This window comes from Macrobrachium rosenbergii, chromosome 3, assembly GCF_040412425.1.
Source record: "Macrobrachium rosenbergii isolate ZJJX-2024 chromosome 3, ASM4041242v1, whole genome shotgun sequence".
NCBI lineage: Eukaryota > Metazoa > Arthropoda > Malacostraca > Decapoda > Palaemonidae > Macrobrachium > Macrobrachium rosenbergii.
In genome coordinates this window covers 3,198,684-3,212,637 of record NC_089743.1, presented here as the reverse complement: position 1 = coordinate 3,212,637, position 13,954 = coordinate 3,198,684, and the positions used below count along the sequence as shown (strand labels likewise).

Genomic DNA, 13,954 nt, shown 5'->3' with positions numbered 1-13,954 from the left:
ATATCAAAAGACAGGAGCAGTGGTTCGGACGATACACGATCAAAAGTTCATGGAAAGGCGTTCTATTTGCATACATTTATTCAAGAACCGACGTTTCACATCGCTTGATGCATTTTCATGGCTGAAAAAGCGGTTAAAATCAATAAATACTTGTATATATAATGTGAAAGGTATATACAAAATTTACTTCTCACCATATTTATATCTTAGGCAGAACAGAGTGCAAAAATGAACAAAAAGGTGAAGACAAATAACAGCAAAGGGGCACAGAGCACCTACCCAAATTTTTAGTGAAAGCTAGACTGGCGTAAAGGACAACATAAAAAAAAATAAAAAAAAAACAGTAAGCAATAAACGGCTGTGTTGACGGTGACTGGCTGTTGAGTGTTGGAATGGCCAGTTTGATCATCATGGAATCCAAAGTGGTTAGTTCCTCCTCACTTCGCACCTGTCCCACATTTTTAAAGTCGTTGGTGTCTACATGAGTTTTACAAATTTAAGCATGATTCCTTATGTTAGATTGATCCGGGCTCGATAGTTTGTTTCCAGTTCTGTAGCTAACCACTGATGAGAGCAAATTCGAATTTTTGGCAGTCTCCTGGTGTACCCAATATATGTGACCAGACTATACCTGGGACAGGTATGCTTATAGATCATATTAGATGCAAAGAGAGGACCTACTCTATCCTTAGAATGGAATAAGGAACCAGTAGTTCGTGGGTTCTTCGGGATTAGCATCAGATTCAACGCTGGTAATTCCTTATTAAATAGGCTAATGCATTCTCTCCTGAATTTATTATCATATAGGAAGGGAATTTTGCATATCGACGTAATTCGGGGACTGTATGAACTATAGGCAGATCATTCATCTTGAGATTGAGCAACTTGTTGAGGGATCTATAGAATATAACAAGTGGGAAACAGTTGTTATTAAAATAGTTGGTTAAAAACGTGATTTCGTCATGAAAGGCGGCCCAACGAGAGTTAAGCTAAGAGCCCTGTGAAATAAAGTAGACATGGAATTCATCTTGAAAAAATAAAAGACCGGGCCCCATTAATTTATGAAATTATACATGGAAAATGTCACTTGACCTAAATAACCTTCAGCGTCACCATTAAATATATATAAAAAAACGCCCATTCTTCAAAATGTTGCCGGACTACAATATAATTACATCACTAGCTGTCGCACCTCACTGTAACCCACTGGGTACGAAACAAAATTTGGAATAATAGCGAGCACTATCATTAAAGGGCTGTTTATCGCGCTGCAGAGTCCATTTCTCCATTTTGTTTTCTTGTTCATTTCTGAAGCTTATCGAATCCTCTATAGCTTGTTTCGTGCGATCTGGCCACACTCCTAATTTGTTTCGAAGATTTTTTGCTTTTACCTCACCTATTTTTGGTTAAATCACTTGAGTTTTTTCTATCCCCGTCTCTCTGAATTAACTGCAAAAATTATATATATATATATATATATATATATATATATATATATATATATATATATATATATATATATATATATATATATATATATATATATATATATATATATATATATATTATATATATATATATATATATATATATATATATATATATATATATATATATATATATATATATATATATATATATATATATATATATATATATATAAAACACAGTAACACATGTCATCAACACACATCAACAACTTGTCGCATATTAATCACACGCAGGATGAAAACAGGTCAACGACCGTCATTGGAGGAATGTTGCATAATCGTATGAAGCACTGGTTCGACCTTCCATTAAGGCGTTGATTTGTATTCAACATGTTTGTGATGTGCGTGGTGTGAGTTACCGACGTGTGTCCGATAATTTACCGTGGCGTGTTTATGATAAGATTCACTACAGTGCGGACGCACCATAAGAGACGCTGGGTGTACGAATACACGTGAAGGATGGAGTCAATACTATACATTTCTCTAGATGTGTTAAGTCTGTAAAGACAAATTTTCCATGAACTCATTTTCTACCAAGACAAAAATATGAATGAGTGTAAATATAAAATTTTGGTATACACGAGAACAAGAAAACAAAATATTGACATTATTGGTTTAAATAGATTCTCCAAAATCTGCTAAAAAATTAAGACTTGGAAAATAAAGTCATGTTGAAAATTCATGACTTAGATGGCAGATAAAATGAGAAACATAATGAGACAGTTCTATTCTAAAAAAGCGTCTTAAAGGATAAAGGGAATCTATTGTAACTGGAACCAGAATAGCAATATTCTCAGTTTCAAAGATGTAGCGAAAAGAGTTTCATTATTAGTCCCATTAGATGAATAAATGGCAGTAGCCTTCTCTTGACTTCAGAAAACTGAAAATAAATTCATGTAAACTGATTACTATCATTGTTAATATCAGTATTATTATTTTCCTTTATGATGGAAAACAGTAATACAATTACTGTTGTCTCACCTATAAAAGTAAACCTAATAATAAACTCTTTTATGGTTAAACATATGATCATTTAAGTAAATATATATATATATATATATATATATATATATATATATATATATATATATATATATATATATATATGTGTATGTATATATATATATATATATATATATATATATATATATATATATATATATATATATATAGAGAGAGAGAGAGAGAGAGAGAGAGAGAGAGAGCAACTTCATGCCGATGTCAGACTCTGGAACGTCAAGGGAGGGGCCACCACATGGCATTACAGCATTTTCCCACTTCCCTTCTCCTTCCTCCTTCCCCTTTCTCTCACCCACAAAAAAAGAGAGAGAGAGACAGGTATAAGATGCGTCTATCGATCAATAAGGCGTGGAGGAAGGCAGCAGAGGATTTGGAAGGGGATCTCAAACCAAAGGATCTCACAGACCGCAAGCATCTTTTGTGAGGACCAAGGTCGATTGGGAGATAGAGACGTATTTTCATTCAATGATAATACTGATATGAGAAGCATATATCGAAATAACGAGAAAAACCACGATGCTAATTCAGATAATAATCACAATGCTGCTGCTGCTGCTGCTGTTTCATAATAATAATAATAATAATAATAATAATAATAATAATAATAATAATAATAATAATGACAACGATATCGAGAAAAACAATAACAATGTTCGATAGAAGGAAATTAATCTGATACGATTGACGACCGAGATTTGACAGAGCACCGTCTCAAGACAGTGGCGTTGAACCACTTGAAAGCCAAGAAAACACTTAAAAAGTGCGCCGGAGTTCCTTTGGCGCAATCGAGTTTTCTGTACATCTTATTTAACAAAATCCGCCGCTCTTGGCAGCTATCCCCGCCCATTGCTTACGTCAAAACCATCCCTTGAAGCTGATTGGTTGGCAATGGTTTCGAAAAGTTGGTTAAGCTGTGGTTCTTTTCATCCTCATTAATTTTGGAATGGTTGTTTTACCGAATTAAAATACGCTCTGCTGATTATCAAAAGGAAACGTTAAATTATCCCCTGAAATAAAATCATAATACTCATCTCCCTAAAAATGGTAAAAAAATAGGAAAATATGAATGAAGTGAAGTCAGGAGTGTTCCGCGATGCTGCAGTGTTGTTTTTCATAAATGAGATTCACCTGCAAACGGCGGTGACAGGGGGAATGGCGCACTTGAATTACAGGACAATAAGAATTGCCGTTTGATATTGTCAAGCGTGTTCGCTATTCTCAGAGCCATGCAGACTGGTATTTCATATTGATATTACGAAATTTTACTACATTTTAATAGTCATAAAATCGATTTCACTGCGATCGTTTAAGCATTCGGTGGATGACAAGCAGTGACTGCACTTTACTAAACCAGAATACGCCTATGATTAACTTGAAGTTACAGTATGATAGGCTATACGAATCATGTCGGATATAATTTGCTGAGAATTTTCTGAAGAACATTTCTCCTTTCGAAATAACGGGATCATAAAAAAATGACGTAGACCTATAATGTCCTATGTCTTTTTGTCGGTTTACACAGCTTATGACGTTTGGATTGTAGGCCTATCTTATAGTCAGCCGTTTTATTGTGGTTCTCGTTGTAGTTATTCTTGTTTTTGTTGCTGCTGTTATGGCGCTTGTAGTGTCTTCGAAAATTTTTCATATGGTAACCTCATATTGCAGAGTCAACATAAAGAATTATCTGGCTACTATTGTTAATTGAAATTTAATCATTTGTTTTCATTAAAAGTAATCGAGATCTTTATGAATATAGTCTACGCTAGAATATTCTCCTAACAACAGAGAGAGAGAGAGAGAGAGAGAGAGAGAGAGAGAGAGAGAGAGAGAGAGAGAGAGAGAGAGAGAGAGAGAGAGAGAGAGAGAGAAATTTACCGACTCTCATGTATCCTTTTGACCAACAGGGCAATCTACAAGAATGCCACCAAAAGCAAATAAATCAGGGGCTACTCGCAGACTGGTTTGGATCATCTCACACCTAACATTTTCAGCAATCATTTTTTTTATTTCGTTAAGTATCTTATGATACCTTCCTACCATAGCCTTTATTTTCATAGAAATGCTACAGCAGCCGTATATTTACCCATCACAGGAATATAATTTGTTATCCCTTTTGTAAATATTTTTCAATATAATTTACTGCGAACAGTTCGATAGCTGAGACAGCCCTATGATTGGTCTGTGTGCCATTGGCTACATGCCCACAAATTTTACTTTTTTCTCTGTGGTATAAATGCTTTACATATACTACAGCCATCGACTCATGTACACATGTACAGTATGTGTTAATGCACATGCTAATACGTGTACATTTCACCGTATGCATACACATCATATATCATGTGGTCGGAGCTACTATACTAATTAAAAGCTACTCTATTTCAAACAGATATGGGTGGGAAACTATTTGCAATAAGAAATTGACGCGTAGACCCATGCACTGTCATTGCCTCAGAATATAAGAACCTGATGTGTAGGCCTATGCTCGGTCAGTGCCTCAAAATATAAGAAATTGACGTTTATGCCTGAGTCCTGCATTGCCTCAAAACATAAGAATTTTATATGTAAACCTAATCTCACAATGTTATTAACATTTGACATGTAGGATTATGATGAATTAATATCCTAATATCGGAACTGGCTGCATAAGCCTATGTTTCATTTCAATTAATATGATCTATGTGGAATCGCTTATGTAGGCTAATATAAGAGCCGGGGCCCATAGAACTTTAACCAGGGGCCGGTGGTGGCCTATTATCCTACGTCGTTTCCAGAAGCTCGATTATGGCTAACTTTAACCTTAAATAAAATAAAAACTACTGAGGGTAGAGGACTGCAATTTGGTATGTATGATGACTGGAGGGTGGATGATCAACATACCAACTTGCAGCCCTCTAGCCTCTGTAGTTTTTAAGATCTGAGGGCGGACAAAAAAAAAAAGTGTGGACGGACAGACAAATCCGACACGATAGTGTTCTTTTCAGAAAACTAAAAATGAAGCACGATGGACTACTTTAGTTCTCAGCTTTGCAACAGCAATACAAGAAGAGAAATCTGTTATCTTTGATGTATGACTATAAGTTTCATAGACATGATGCCAAAGCAAATAGATATGGAGTAAGCAAAATGATACGTCATACTGCACAATTAGCGGCCGGATACTTCCGATACATCTTAATCTGATTGTCTAGAGAGCAATGGTTTTTGGGGCCATTATGCCAGTTTTGAGGAGAAAAGACGTGCAAATAAAAAAGAACAAAAGAGACGCGCACGCACTTGAACATATTGCTATATGCATTCCGAAAATATATGGAACTTTTTTTTTTTTTTTTTTACAGTCGAACGGGTTTCTTCTGTTTCCTTCATTCTGAGCGCGAGACTTCGAAATCTCCTGTAAAACCGTAAAAAAACAAACACGCTCATACAAATGTAATTCTAGTAATATTTATTTACATATCTAGAACATTTATCAGTTATTATAATAATGATGATCTTTACAATAAAGTCTACTTTCAGCTGGAAAAACAACCATTTCCCCATGTAACGAGAGAGAGAGAGACTATTTTGATATATAGATAGAGAGAGAGAGAGAGAGAGAAGAGAATTATTTTATATATACATATACACACACATATATAAATATATATATATATATATATATATATATATATATATATATATATATATATATATATATATATATATATATATATATATTGCACTGGAAAGAGATATTGAGACTAGGTTTATAAAAGTTATATTCATAATATGAATATCATTAAGGGATGCACCAATTTGATCCTAGAATTTCAAAATAAATCTGCAAAATGCTTAATTTAAGGAAGGCAATAAATACAGATGGATATATATATATATATATATATATATATATATATATATATATATATATATATATATATATATATATATATATATATATATATATATATATATATATATATATGAGCTATATCCCACATTGCAAGGTATTTAATATCGCTGCTGCTCGAAAGTTTGGACCATTTTTTCTATCAGAGAGTAATTAACAGAAGATAAAGTAATCAGCCTGACGGTTTATGCTTAAGCAGGCAAGCCCTACAAACAAACGGCGTGTTACAATTTTATGCGGTAAGAGGAGAAAAACACATTACGCGTTATACATACATACATACATACACATTACGCACACGCATACGATATGCACATCATAATTACAACTTGTGTTTTCGCATCTCTGCTATAACACCTATTACACATTCTGTATGAATGAATAACAGGAAATTAGATAGACAAATGACGACCTTCCAGTTCATTTTTTCTTGACAAAATACATACATCTCATTTATACCACTAAGAACCAAGTGTGAACTCGTATGAATGGATTCTGATCCGTCCTGGCTTTTTTATGGTGTAAATTAGCCCGTGTAAATGAGTATTGGCCTCGCATATATTCCTATCTGGCTTCAACCTGAACAGAACATTATCATTATCATATATTTAGCTTGTAACACTTTATACTCTCCACTTTTTAATACCTTCATAAGAACTGCAAAGAACGGTACGAATCTGCTATTTCAAACGATTATAAATATTCTTTACTAGCTTTAATTTCAAAATAAAAGTTCAAGAACACGAAAATCAAAATTTCACTGGTTCTGTAAGACCAGCAATCATCGTTTATCGTCCGTCTATCTGAGTCTCCTTTCTTATTCCTAAACCAGTCTTACACACTGATTTATCAGCCAATTACTGGTATACATTTTTTACGTCATCTTAGAAAAGGGCTCACTGATGAAAGTAAACATTCATCACTTTTTCCAACTAAAAGGGATCACTGATTGAAGTAAATATTAATCTCTTCTTCCCATTGCATAAAAAAAAAAAGTCTCACAAACTTGAGTATGTACCTTTCAAGATTTTTTCGTGTCCCTAAATGAAAATCACAAATTGAAGCACTCATGAGTATTTTTTTTTTTTTTTTTGAAGAGAAGCTCACAGCCAGCGTATCATAGCATAATCCGAATATATTCGGCATCTGGACCTGACGTCGAAGTTGCGCCTCTGCATAGTAATTATCATATGAAAACTACACTCACACACGAAATATAAATGTAAAAGAAATGAACATGGAAGTTGGTTGATTTAATTTTCATAGGGCCGATGGTAAGGGAAACCCAAGGGCAAACTAATATCCACACACAAGAGAGGCTTCTGAGAAATAAAAATGATAAAGCGCGAAGGAAAAAATGAAACGGAGACAACAGTAGTCAGGAAAATCGAAAGAATGGTGAGAATCCCAAAGCTTGTAGAATCATCAAGTTATGGCCCGGCGCGGCTGTTTTCAAAATCATTTCATATTTCTCACGTTTGTGCCTATATCCAAGCAAACACATAAGGATACATACACATCCTCAAACATACGAAAAAGCACAGGGTGTGGTAGCATCTGCGTGCGTATATACTTCGTCCATAAAGGACCACTGGGAACAGGGGTATATGTATTACCAGTGAAATTTAAGAATATACACCCCAAGGTATGTATATCAGCCTCTGATGGAAGTCCCACCTACGTACACGAATGCCAGTCACTAGACGAAATATATACAGTAAATACATGCACACACACACACACATGCACACACACACACACACATATATATAATATATATATATATATATATATATATATATATATATATATATATATATATGTGTGTGTGTGTGTGTGTGTGTGTGTGTGTGTGTGTGTGTAATTATCGGCCCTTAAGCTCGAAGAGAAACTGAACCTTTCTCAAAATAAAGAGAGATGAAAAATTCGAGTCAGAGGAAACTCTGTAGCTAGCTGTCTACCCTTTTATGACCCCCTTTTGTTAATTTAAGAGCTCCCCTGGGAAAACACATGGATGCTTTGTGAACTGTATTCTAACCGCATCTCTCTCTCAGCCAAGACCCTGTTTTGCTGTCTTTCTGCCAGTAGATTGCTTTGTTTTCCAACTATCGTGCAAAGTGCAATGGCCGGAGGCAAATCCTGAGGAGACAAACATCCCTTTTCCAAGCAGGGAAAAATCGTGGAAAAAGTTAGTAGTCAACAAACCCTCATCAGAGCCACAAGCCGTTCTTCCATCTCCAAGGGGCCCTCTCCTAACAGCCTCTCTATCCTGAAGGCAATCCAGCAGCCACTAAGACGTCTTACCATGCAGCCAAAGGAAGGAAAAGCACTACTCATATCTTTATGAAGCATACGAAATTTGCAAAAGTACGTCTGGGAAACAAGGAAAATCTGCCTGGTATCTGTTATCTTTATCTTCTTCTCTCGAACTTACTCACACTTAAGTATTCCACTCATTTCTATTCTTAAGTGCAGTGTAACATCTGTGTCTCGAGTGTTCCCTTGCCGAAAGTGAACTGAGTAAAAGTCCCCCAGGCAGAAGCAAGATTAACGTAACACTCCCTCCCAACTTTTGCCTCAATTTTATATGTGTGGGACGGTAATTAGGCAGTGTGTTAATCAGCCATCTCTCTGTTCCTACAGGAGTGATGCCCCATGTTCTTATATCAAGTGTACGTCTATTTTGACCCAAGATTGCCGGGAATTGCATAGAAAACTCTGCTGTTTTTATTTCAATTAATTATTCAGGGATTAGATTCCCCTATTAGTATTGTGCCCCACTGCAAGTGGGTGCTTTCCAGTTAATTATTAAGTGATGTCCTGGTATTATTTACACTGTTAATTTACCCAGTAAACTTGTAATTCAAGTAATTGTAAATTACTAGGGTTGTCACTTTGGCAACCTCACCCATTAATTTCCTCGTTCGTTCCTGTTTACGTCTCTATGGCCATTAGCAAGGCTATTTATGTAAGTATCAAAATGAATCACTCACACAGACGTAACAATATATATATATATATATATATATATATATATATATATATATAATATATATATATATATATATATTAATATATATGTATATGTATACATATAATTTTTGTCCCATACACAGTGAAATTTCTTTCTTCACAAATAATTAAGCTACAAATATCGTTCAATATCCAGTTCACTATACCACGGGAATAACTTCACCCAAGGGATTTATTTATTTATAACTGTTAAGTGCTTCATTACTAGTGGGATTCGAACCATTGCCTTGCTTACTAACAATAACTGACCACTGAGCCATCTCTTGATGCCTCAGTGGTCAAAGTCACTGTACCCTCTAAACCAGATACCAATTCGAATTCCACTGGTGAGGAAGCTCTTATCAGTTATAATTCTCTTGGGAATAAGTTATTCCAGAGATACTCTGAATTGGATAAAACTGCAGACACTTGCCCCGGCCTGATTACCACCAGTCACTAACCGGAATATTTACCACCTCTGGTTATGTTTTTATTTATATTTACTATACTCAGTTTTTTGCTTGTCTTTACGTTCAGCTCCACAGGGCTGGTACTAACATGATGCCCATTTTGAACATGAACTAGTTGTTACCTAACCAGAGGGGTGCGGTATTAGTCTGCAGTTTTAGCGTGAGTTGGATATTAAACGATACTTATGGCTTAATATTTGTGGATAAAATATATATATGTATAATTTTTTTCTTTATATATTATAATGATATGTCTTATAATATGTATGTTTTCTGTAAATTTAACATGTTTTCTGTAAAATTTTGTTGTGTAGTGGTATTGTTTATTGAAGTACCAAGTGTCAGATCTGTAAAAGGGTTAGTTGACTGTGTGTTAAGATACATTTCTCTGTGAGAGTCATGATTGCACAGCTGGTAGGCCAATGTTTATTCAAGTGTCAGGTGTGTGACCAGGGTATTTTTCCCTTTTTGCGAGAGAAGTCCCCAAACCACTTACGTTGTCAACTAAAAGGGAGATGAGTGACAGGTTTAGATAAAATTTGTTGACCAGGGCGAGGGTAAGCGAAGATTTGTTTCCTTATCTACTTAAGCTGTCATTAAAACGAGATATGGGATGACATGTTTAGATAAGCTGGTAGGTCCAGAGGCCTTTCTGTTTGAACAAGAGTACATACAGGAAATCCCCTGTCAATTTAAAAGAATGTATGCTGACAGGCCTAGATAGCTATTTTGAGCCAGGGAAAAACTCCCTTGTTTATTTTCCCTTCTCCAGGGGAAAAACCCCTTGTTTATTTCCTTTTTTCCAAGGAAGATTCCCAGAGTGACCCTTTTCCAAAAAATGCCTAACTGGCAACATAGGTTTATTCTCTTGGTAGCATTTTGGGAGACTGTTCAGTCCAGACAGAGACTCTATAGAGTTTGGTTAGGTTTTGTCTCTCTCTCTCTCTCCCTTCAGAAGAGAGTAAAATTTGTGTTGACACTCCAGACATATAGTTTAAGATTTAAGTTTTGGTGAAACTGTTAGTCTTAAAGGTGCCATATAAAAAGAGTGTTTTGAGCTGCAGCAAGGGATTTACTAAAGTGATATAAGCTTGTATAAGGTAAAGTGCTTTTTGCTTATTTTTACCATGGTAAAATAAGAGTGTCAGGTAGATTTTGCCTTAGTGAAATTATTGTTGATAAATCTTTTGTGCATTTTTTGTATCCTCTTGTTTTTGCATTTTTTTGTGTGTTCTTGTGTTTGTGCATTTTCTTTTGTGTTCTTGTGTTTACAATTTCATAATTTTACCCAAACTTTTGTGTTGGTGATTTAACATTTATTTGCTTAAATTTTTATACTTTAACATTGCATGCTTGATTTGATTTACATTTGTTAAGGTTTCCTTTTCAAATCATTAATAATTCTTAATAGATTGAATTTTGCTTACTTAACATACTTAAGTACTCGTATGTTAAATAAGCAAATTATGTTAAGTAATTTATCAAGAAATTACTTAACATAATTTCTTGATAAATTAAAGTTTTGTGAATTAATCTTGTTTAAGAATTAATTAAATCTTGTGTTGTTTTCAAGTAATGGTAAATCTTTCAGACTGTGAATTCTAATTATAAATTTTGAAGTTAAAAATAAATTTTTGTATTTAAAATAATTAAACACAGTGTTTCGTTTGTTGACCACCAGTGAATAGGGTTATTTGTGTGTGCATAAGGCAAAGTGATAAACATGTTTTGTTCTCCTTTAGTTTACTGAAGTGAATTAAGACCAGGGAAACAATTATAGTTGTTTGATGGAGTGATGCCCATTTTTATCGAGTATATTCTAATATCTCACACATAACTTGGTAACTTAATTTGATTTTTCAAGTGATAAGTAAGTTTTAAAGGGAACTTTAGTGTTCAGTCATAATTTTATTGTTATGAGGGTTAAGGTTGGCTGAAGTGAAGGAAATTTTTGGATTTTGTGATTAGCTGCATAACAACCAGGTACTTGGTACACTTCGTGACAATATATATGCATATATATATATATATATGTGTGTGTGTGTTTTCTGTTTGTATATATGTATATATTTACAAATGTGTGTTTTAAAATCCACTGAGCCTCTCATTTGTCCCCGGTGGTTAGCTGAGTGCAGTGGGTAAAGGGCATGGTGCAAGCATTCTTTTACCAATATACTATCAGAAAAAAAAGACTGATGACCTTTTCTGGTCCACCCCCTTAAAAAGAAGAAAAGGGCATGTTGGGGGAAAATGTATAGATATTCCATATGACTGCAAATAATCATAGCACTTCACAGTATATAAAGAAGTGAGCAACATATATAAAGAACTTTATTTTCTGTTATTTCTCGACTTCAGCTATCAAACACCCACATAACAAAAGCTTACCTAAATTGATGATCAACTAACCTCCTGAAACTCACACATTGAGACAATGTCTAGTTCCATATTTACTTTTTGTTCTTCAGGTTGAAAAGACTGTTTTTCAATGGCCAGAACTGACGCGCGCACACACACATACAGAGAGAGAGAGAGAGAGAGAGAGAGAGAGAGAGAAATAAAAAAGGTATGCGTACACCACAAGGCGACGTAATGAGGAACAGGCTTTAAATGAATAAACAGATGTGTTTTGAGGCTCAAATCAGCGACTGAGGGAAACGCTGCAAAGAGCTTCAATTTTTGATGTTTTTTAAGGACCCAAAGACATGGGAGACTTCCTGTTAAATTAGAAAACGGATAAAATGACATAAAGTAAACTTTTGACTATATTGGCTTTACACAAGCAAAACTACTTTAATAGATAAACATAAAGAATAAAAATAAAACCTATAAATTTAGAAAGGCTTGAGAGAAGTTCTAAGCTTTGATATGATTTCCAACATGAAAGAAATTTTATTGTTGCAGCATCAAAAGTTCTTTAATATGATTTAACACAATGCAGCATTACAGAATATATATATATATATATATATATATATATATATATATATATATATATATATATATATATATATATATATGCAATTTGGGCATATTTTCTCTCTTATGCAATTTCTAATGAAGTTATTGGCATTGTTCGCAATACTATTTTTTTCTTTTTATCAAGACTGAATCAGTCTACACTTCTTTATCTCGTCAGGCATGCTTCTCAGGAATAAAGAAAAAGTATTCAAGATTCTTTCCATTTATACTCTCTGTTTCCAGTTGACTGACCGTTTCTCCACCTCTCGGTGGCGTCTTCAGAACTGATTTAGAAATTGACATACAGGGTTTTTATTTCTGCATGCGGATGTTTAAACGTGACGTTATTGGGGTGCTGAATTTCTATTGGTTGGTGGGTCTCATTCTCTTGCTAGTGGTCTGGGCGGCAGCATGTGCATTCATGGTGCTCCGAAGGACGTATCCTATGCCGTGGCTTGTGGAAAAGGGTGTGGCAAGGGTGTAATTCCCATCTCTGGCCGACAGTCCTGATTTGCTTTGTTATTGGTAGTTTCGTCCAGGGGTGTTCTGTCGTTCGTGCCTCCCTTCAGATTCTCACAGATGTCCTGTGGTTTCCTTGAAGAAGGGCGTTCCTCTGTATGTTTAGCGCAGGCCGTTGTTGGTTCATACTCACAGCTTCTGCTATTTGCAATCTGTGGAACTCAGCTCCCCTATGCACAATCTCTGTGCTTTCTAATAATTCTTCTATTGCAGGTTTACAGTCTTGGTTGTCTACATAGGTTGAAATATTGCCCCTTGGTTGCAGTGAGCTTGCAATCGCCTGCTTAGAGTGGTAGTGGTATGACCTATGTAGTATTGCTGAGGACTTGACAAGTTCCTTCAGTACATTTAAATGTGCATTACATTAGTCGACTCTTACATCCCTCTCTGGAGCCATTTTGCCATTTTGCATTACAATATATATATATATATATATATATATATATATATATATATATATATATATATATATATATATATTATATATATATATATTTATATATAATATATATATATAATATATATATGTATTTATATATATATATATACATATATATATATATATATATATATATATATATATATATATATAT

At 34.5% G+C, this 13,954-nt stretch overlaps 1 protein-coding gene across 2 annotated transcripts in view; it reads left to right on the top strand.

Moving 5' to 3' along the window:
• LOC136852011 (uncharacterized) overlaps positions 1–13,954 on the top strand; it is a 1,117,150-nt gene that overhangs the window by 501,242 nt on the left and 601,954 nt on the right. The gene's annotated exons all lie outside the window — the stretch shown is intronic.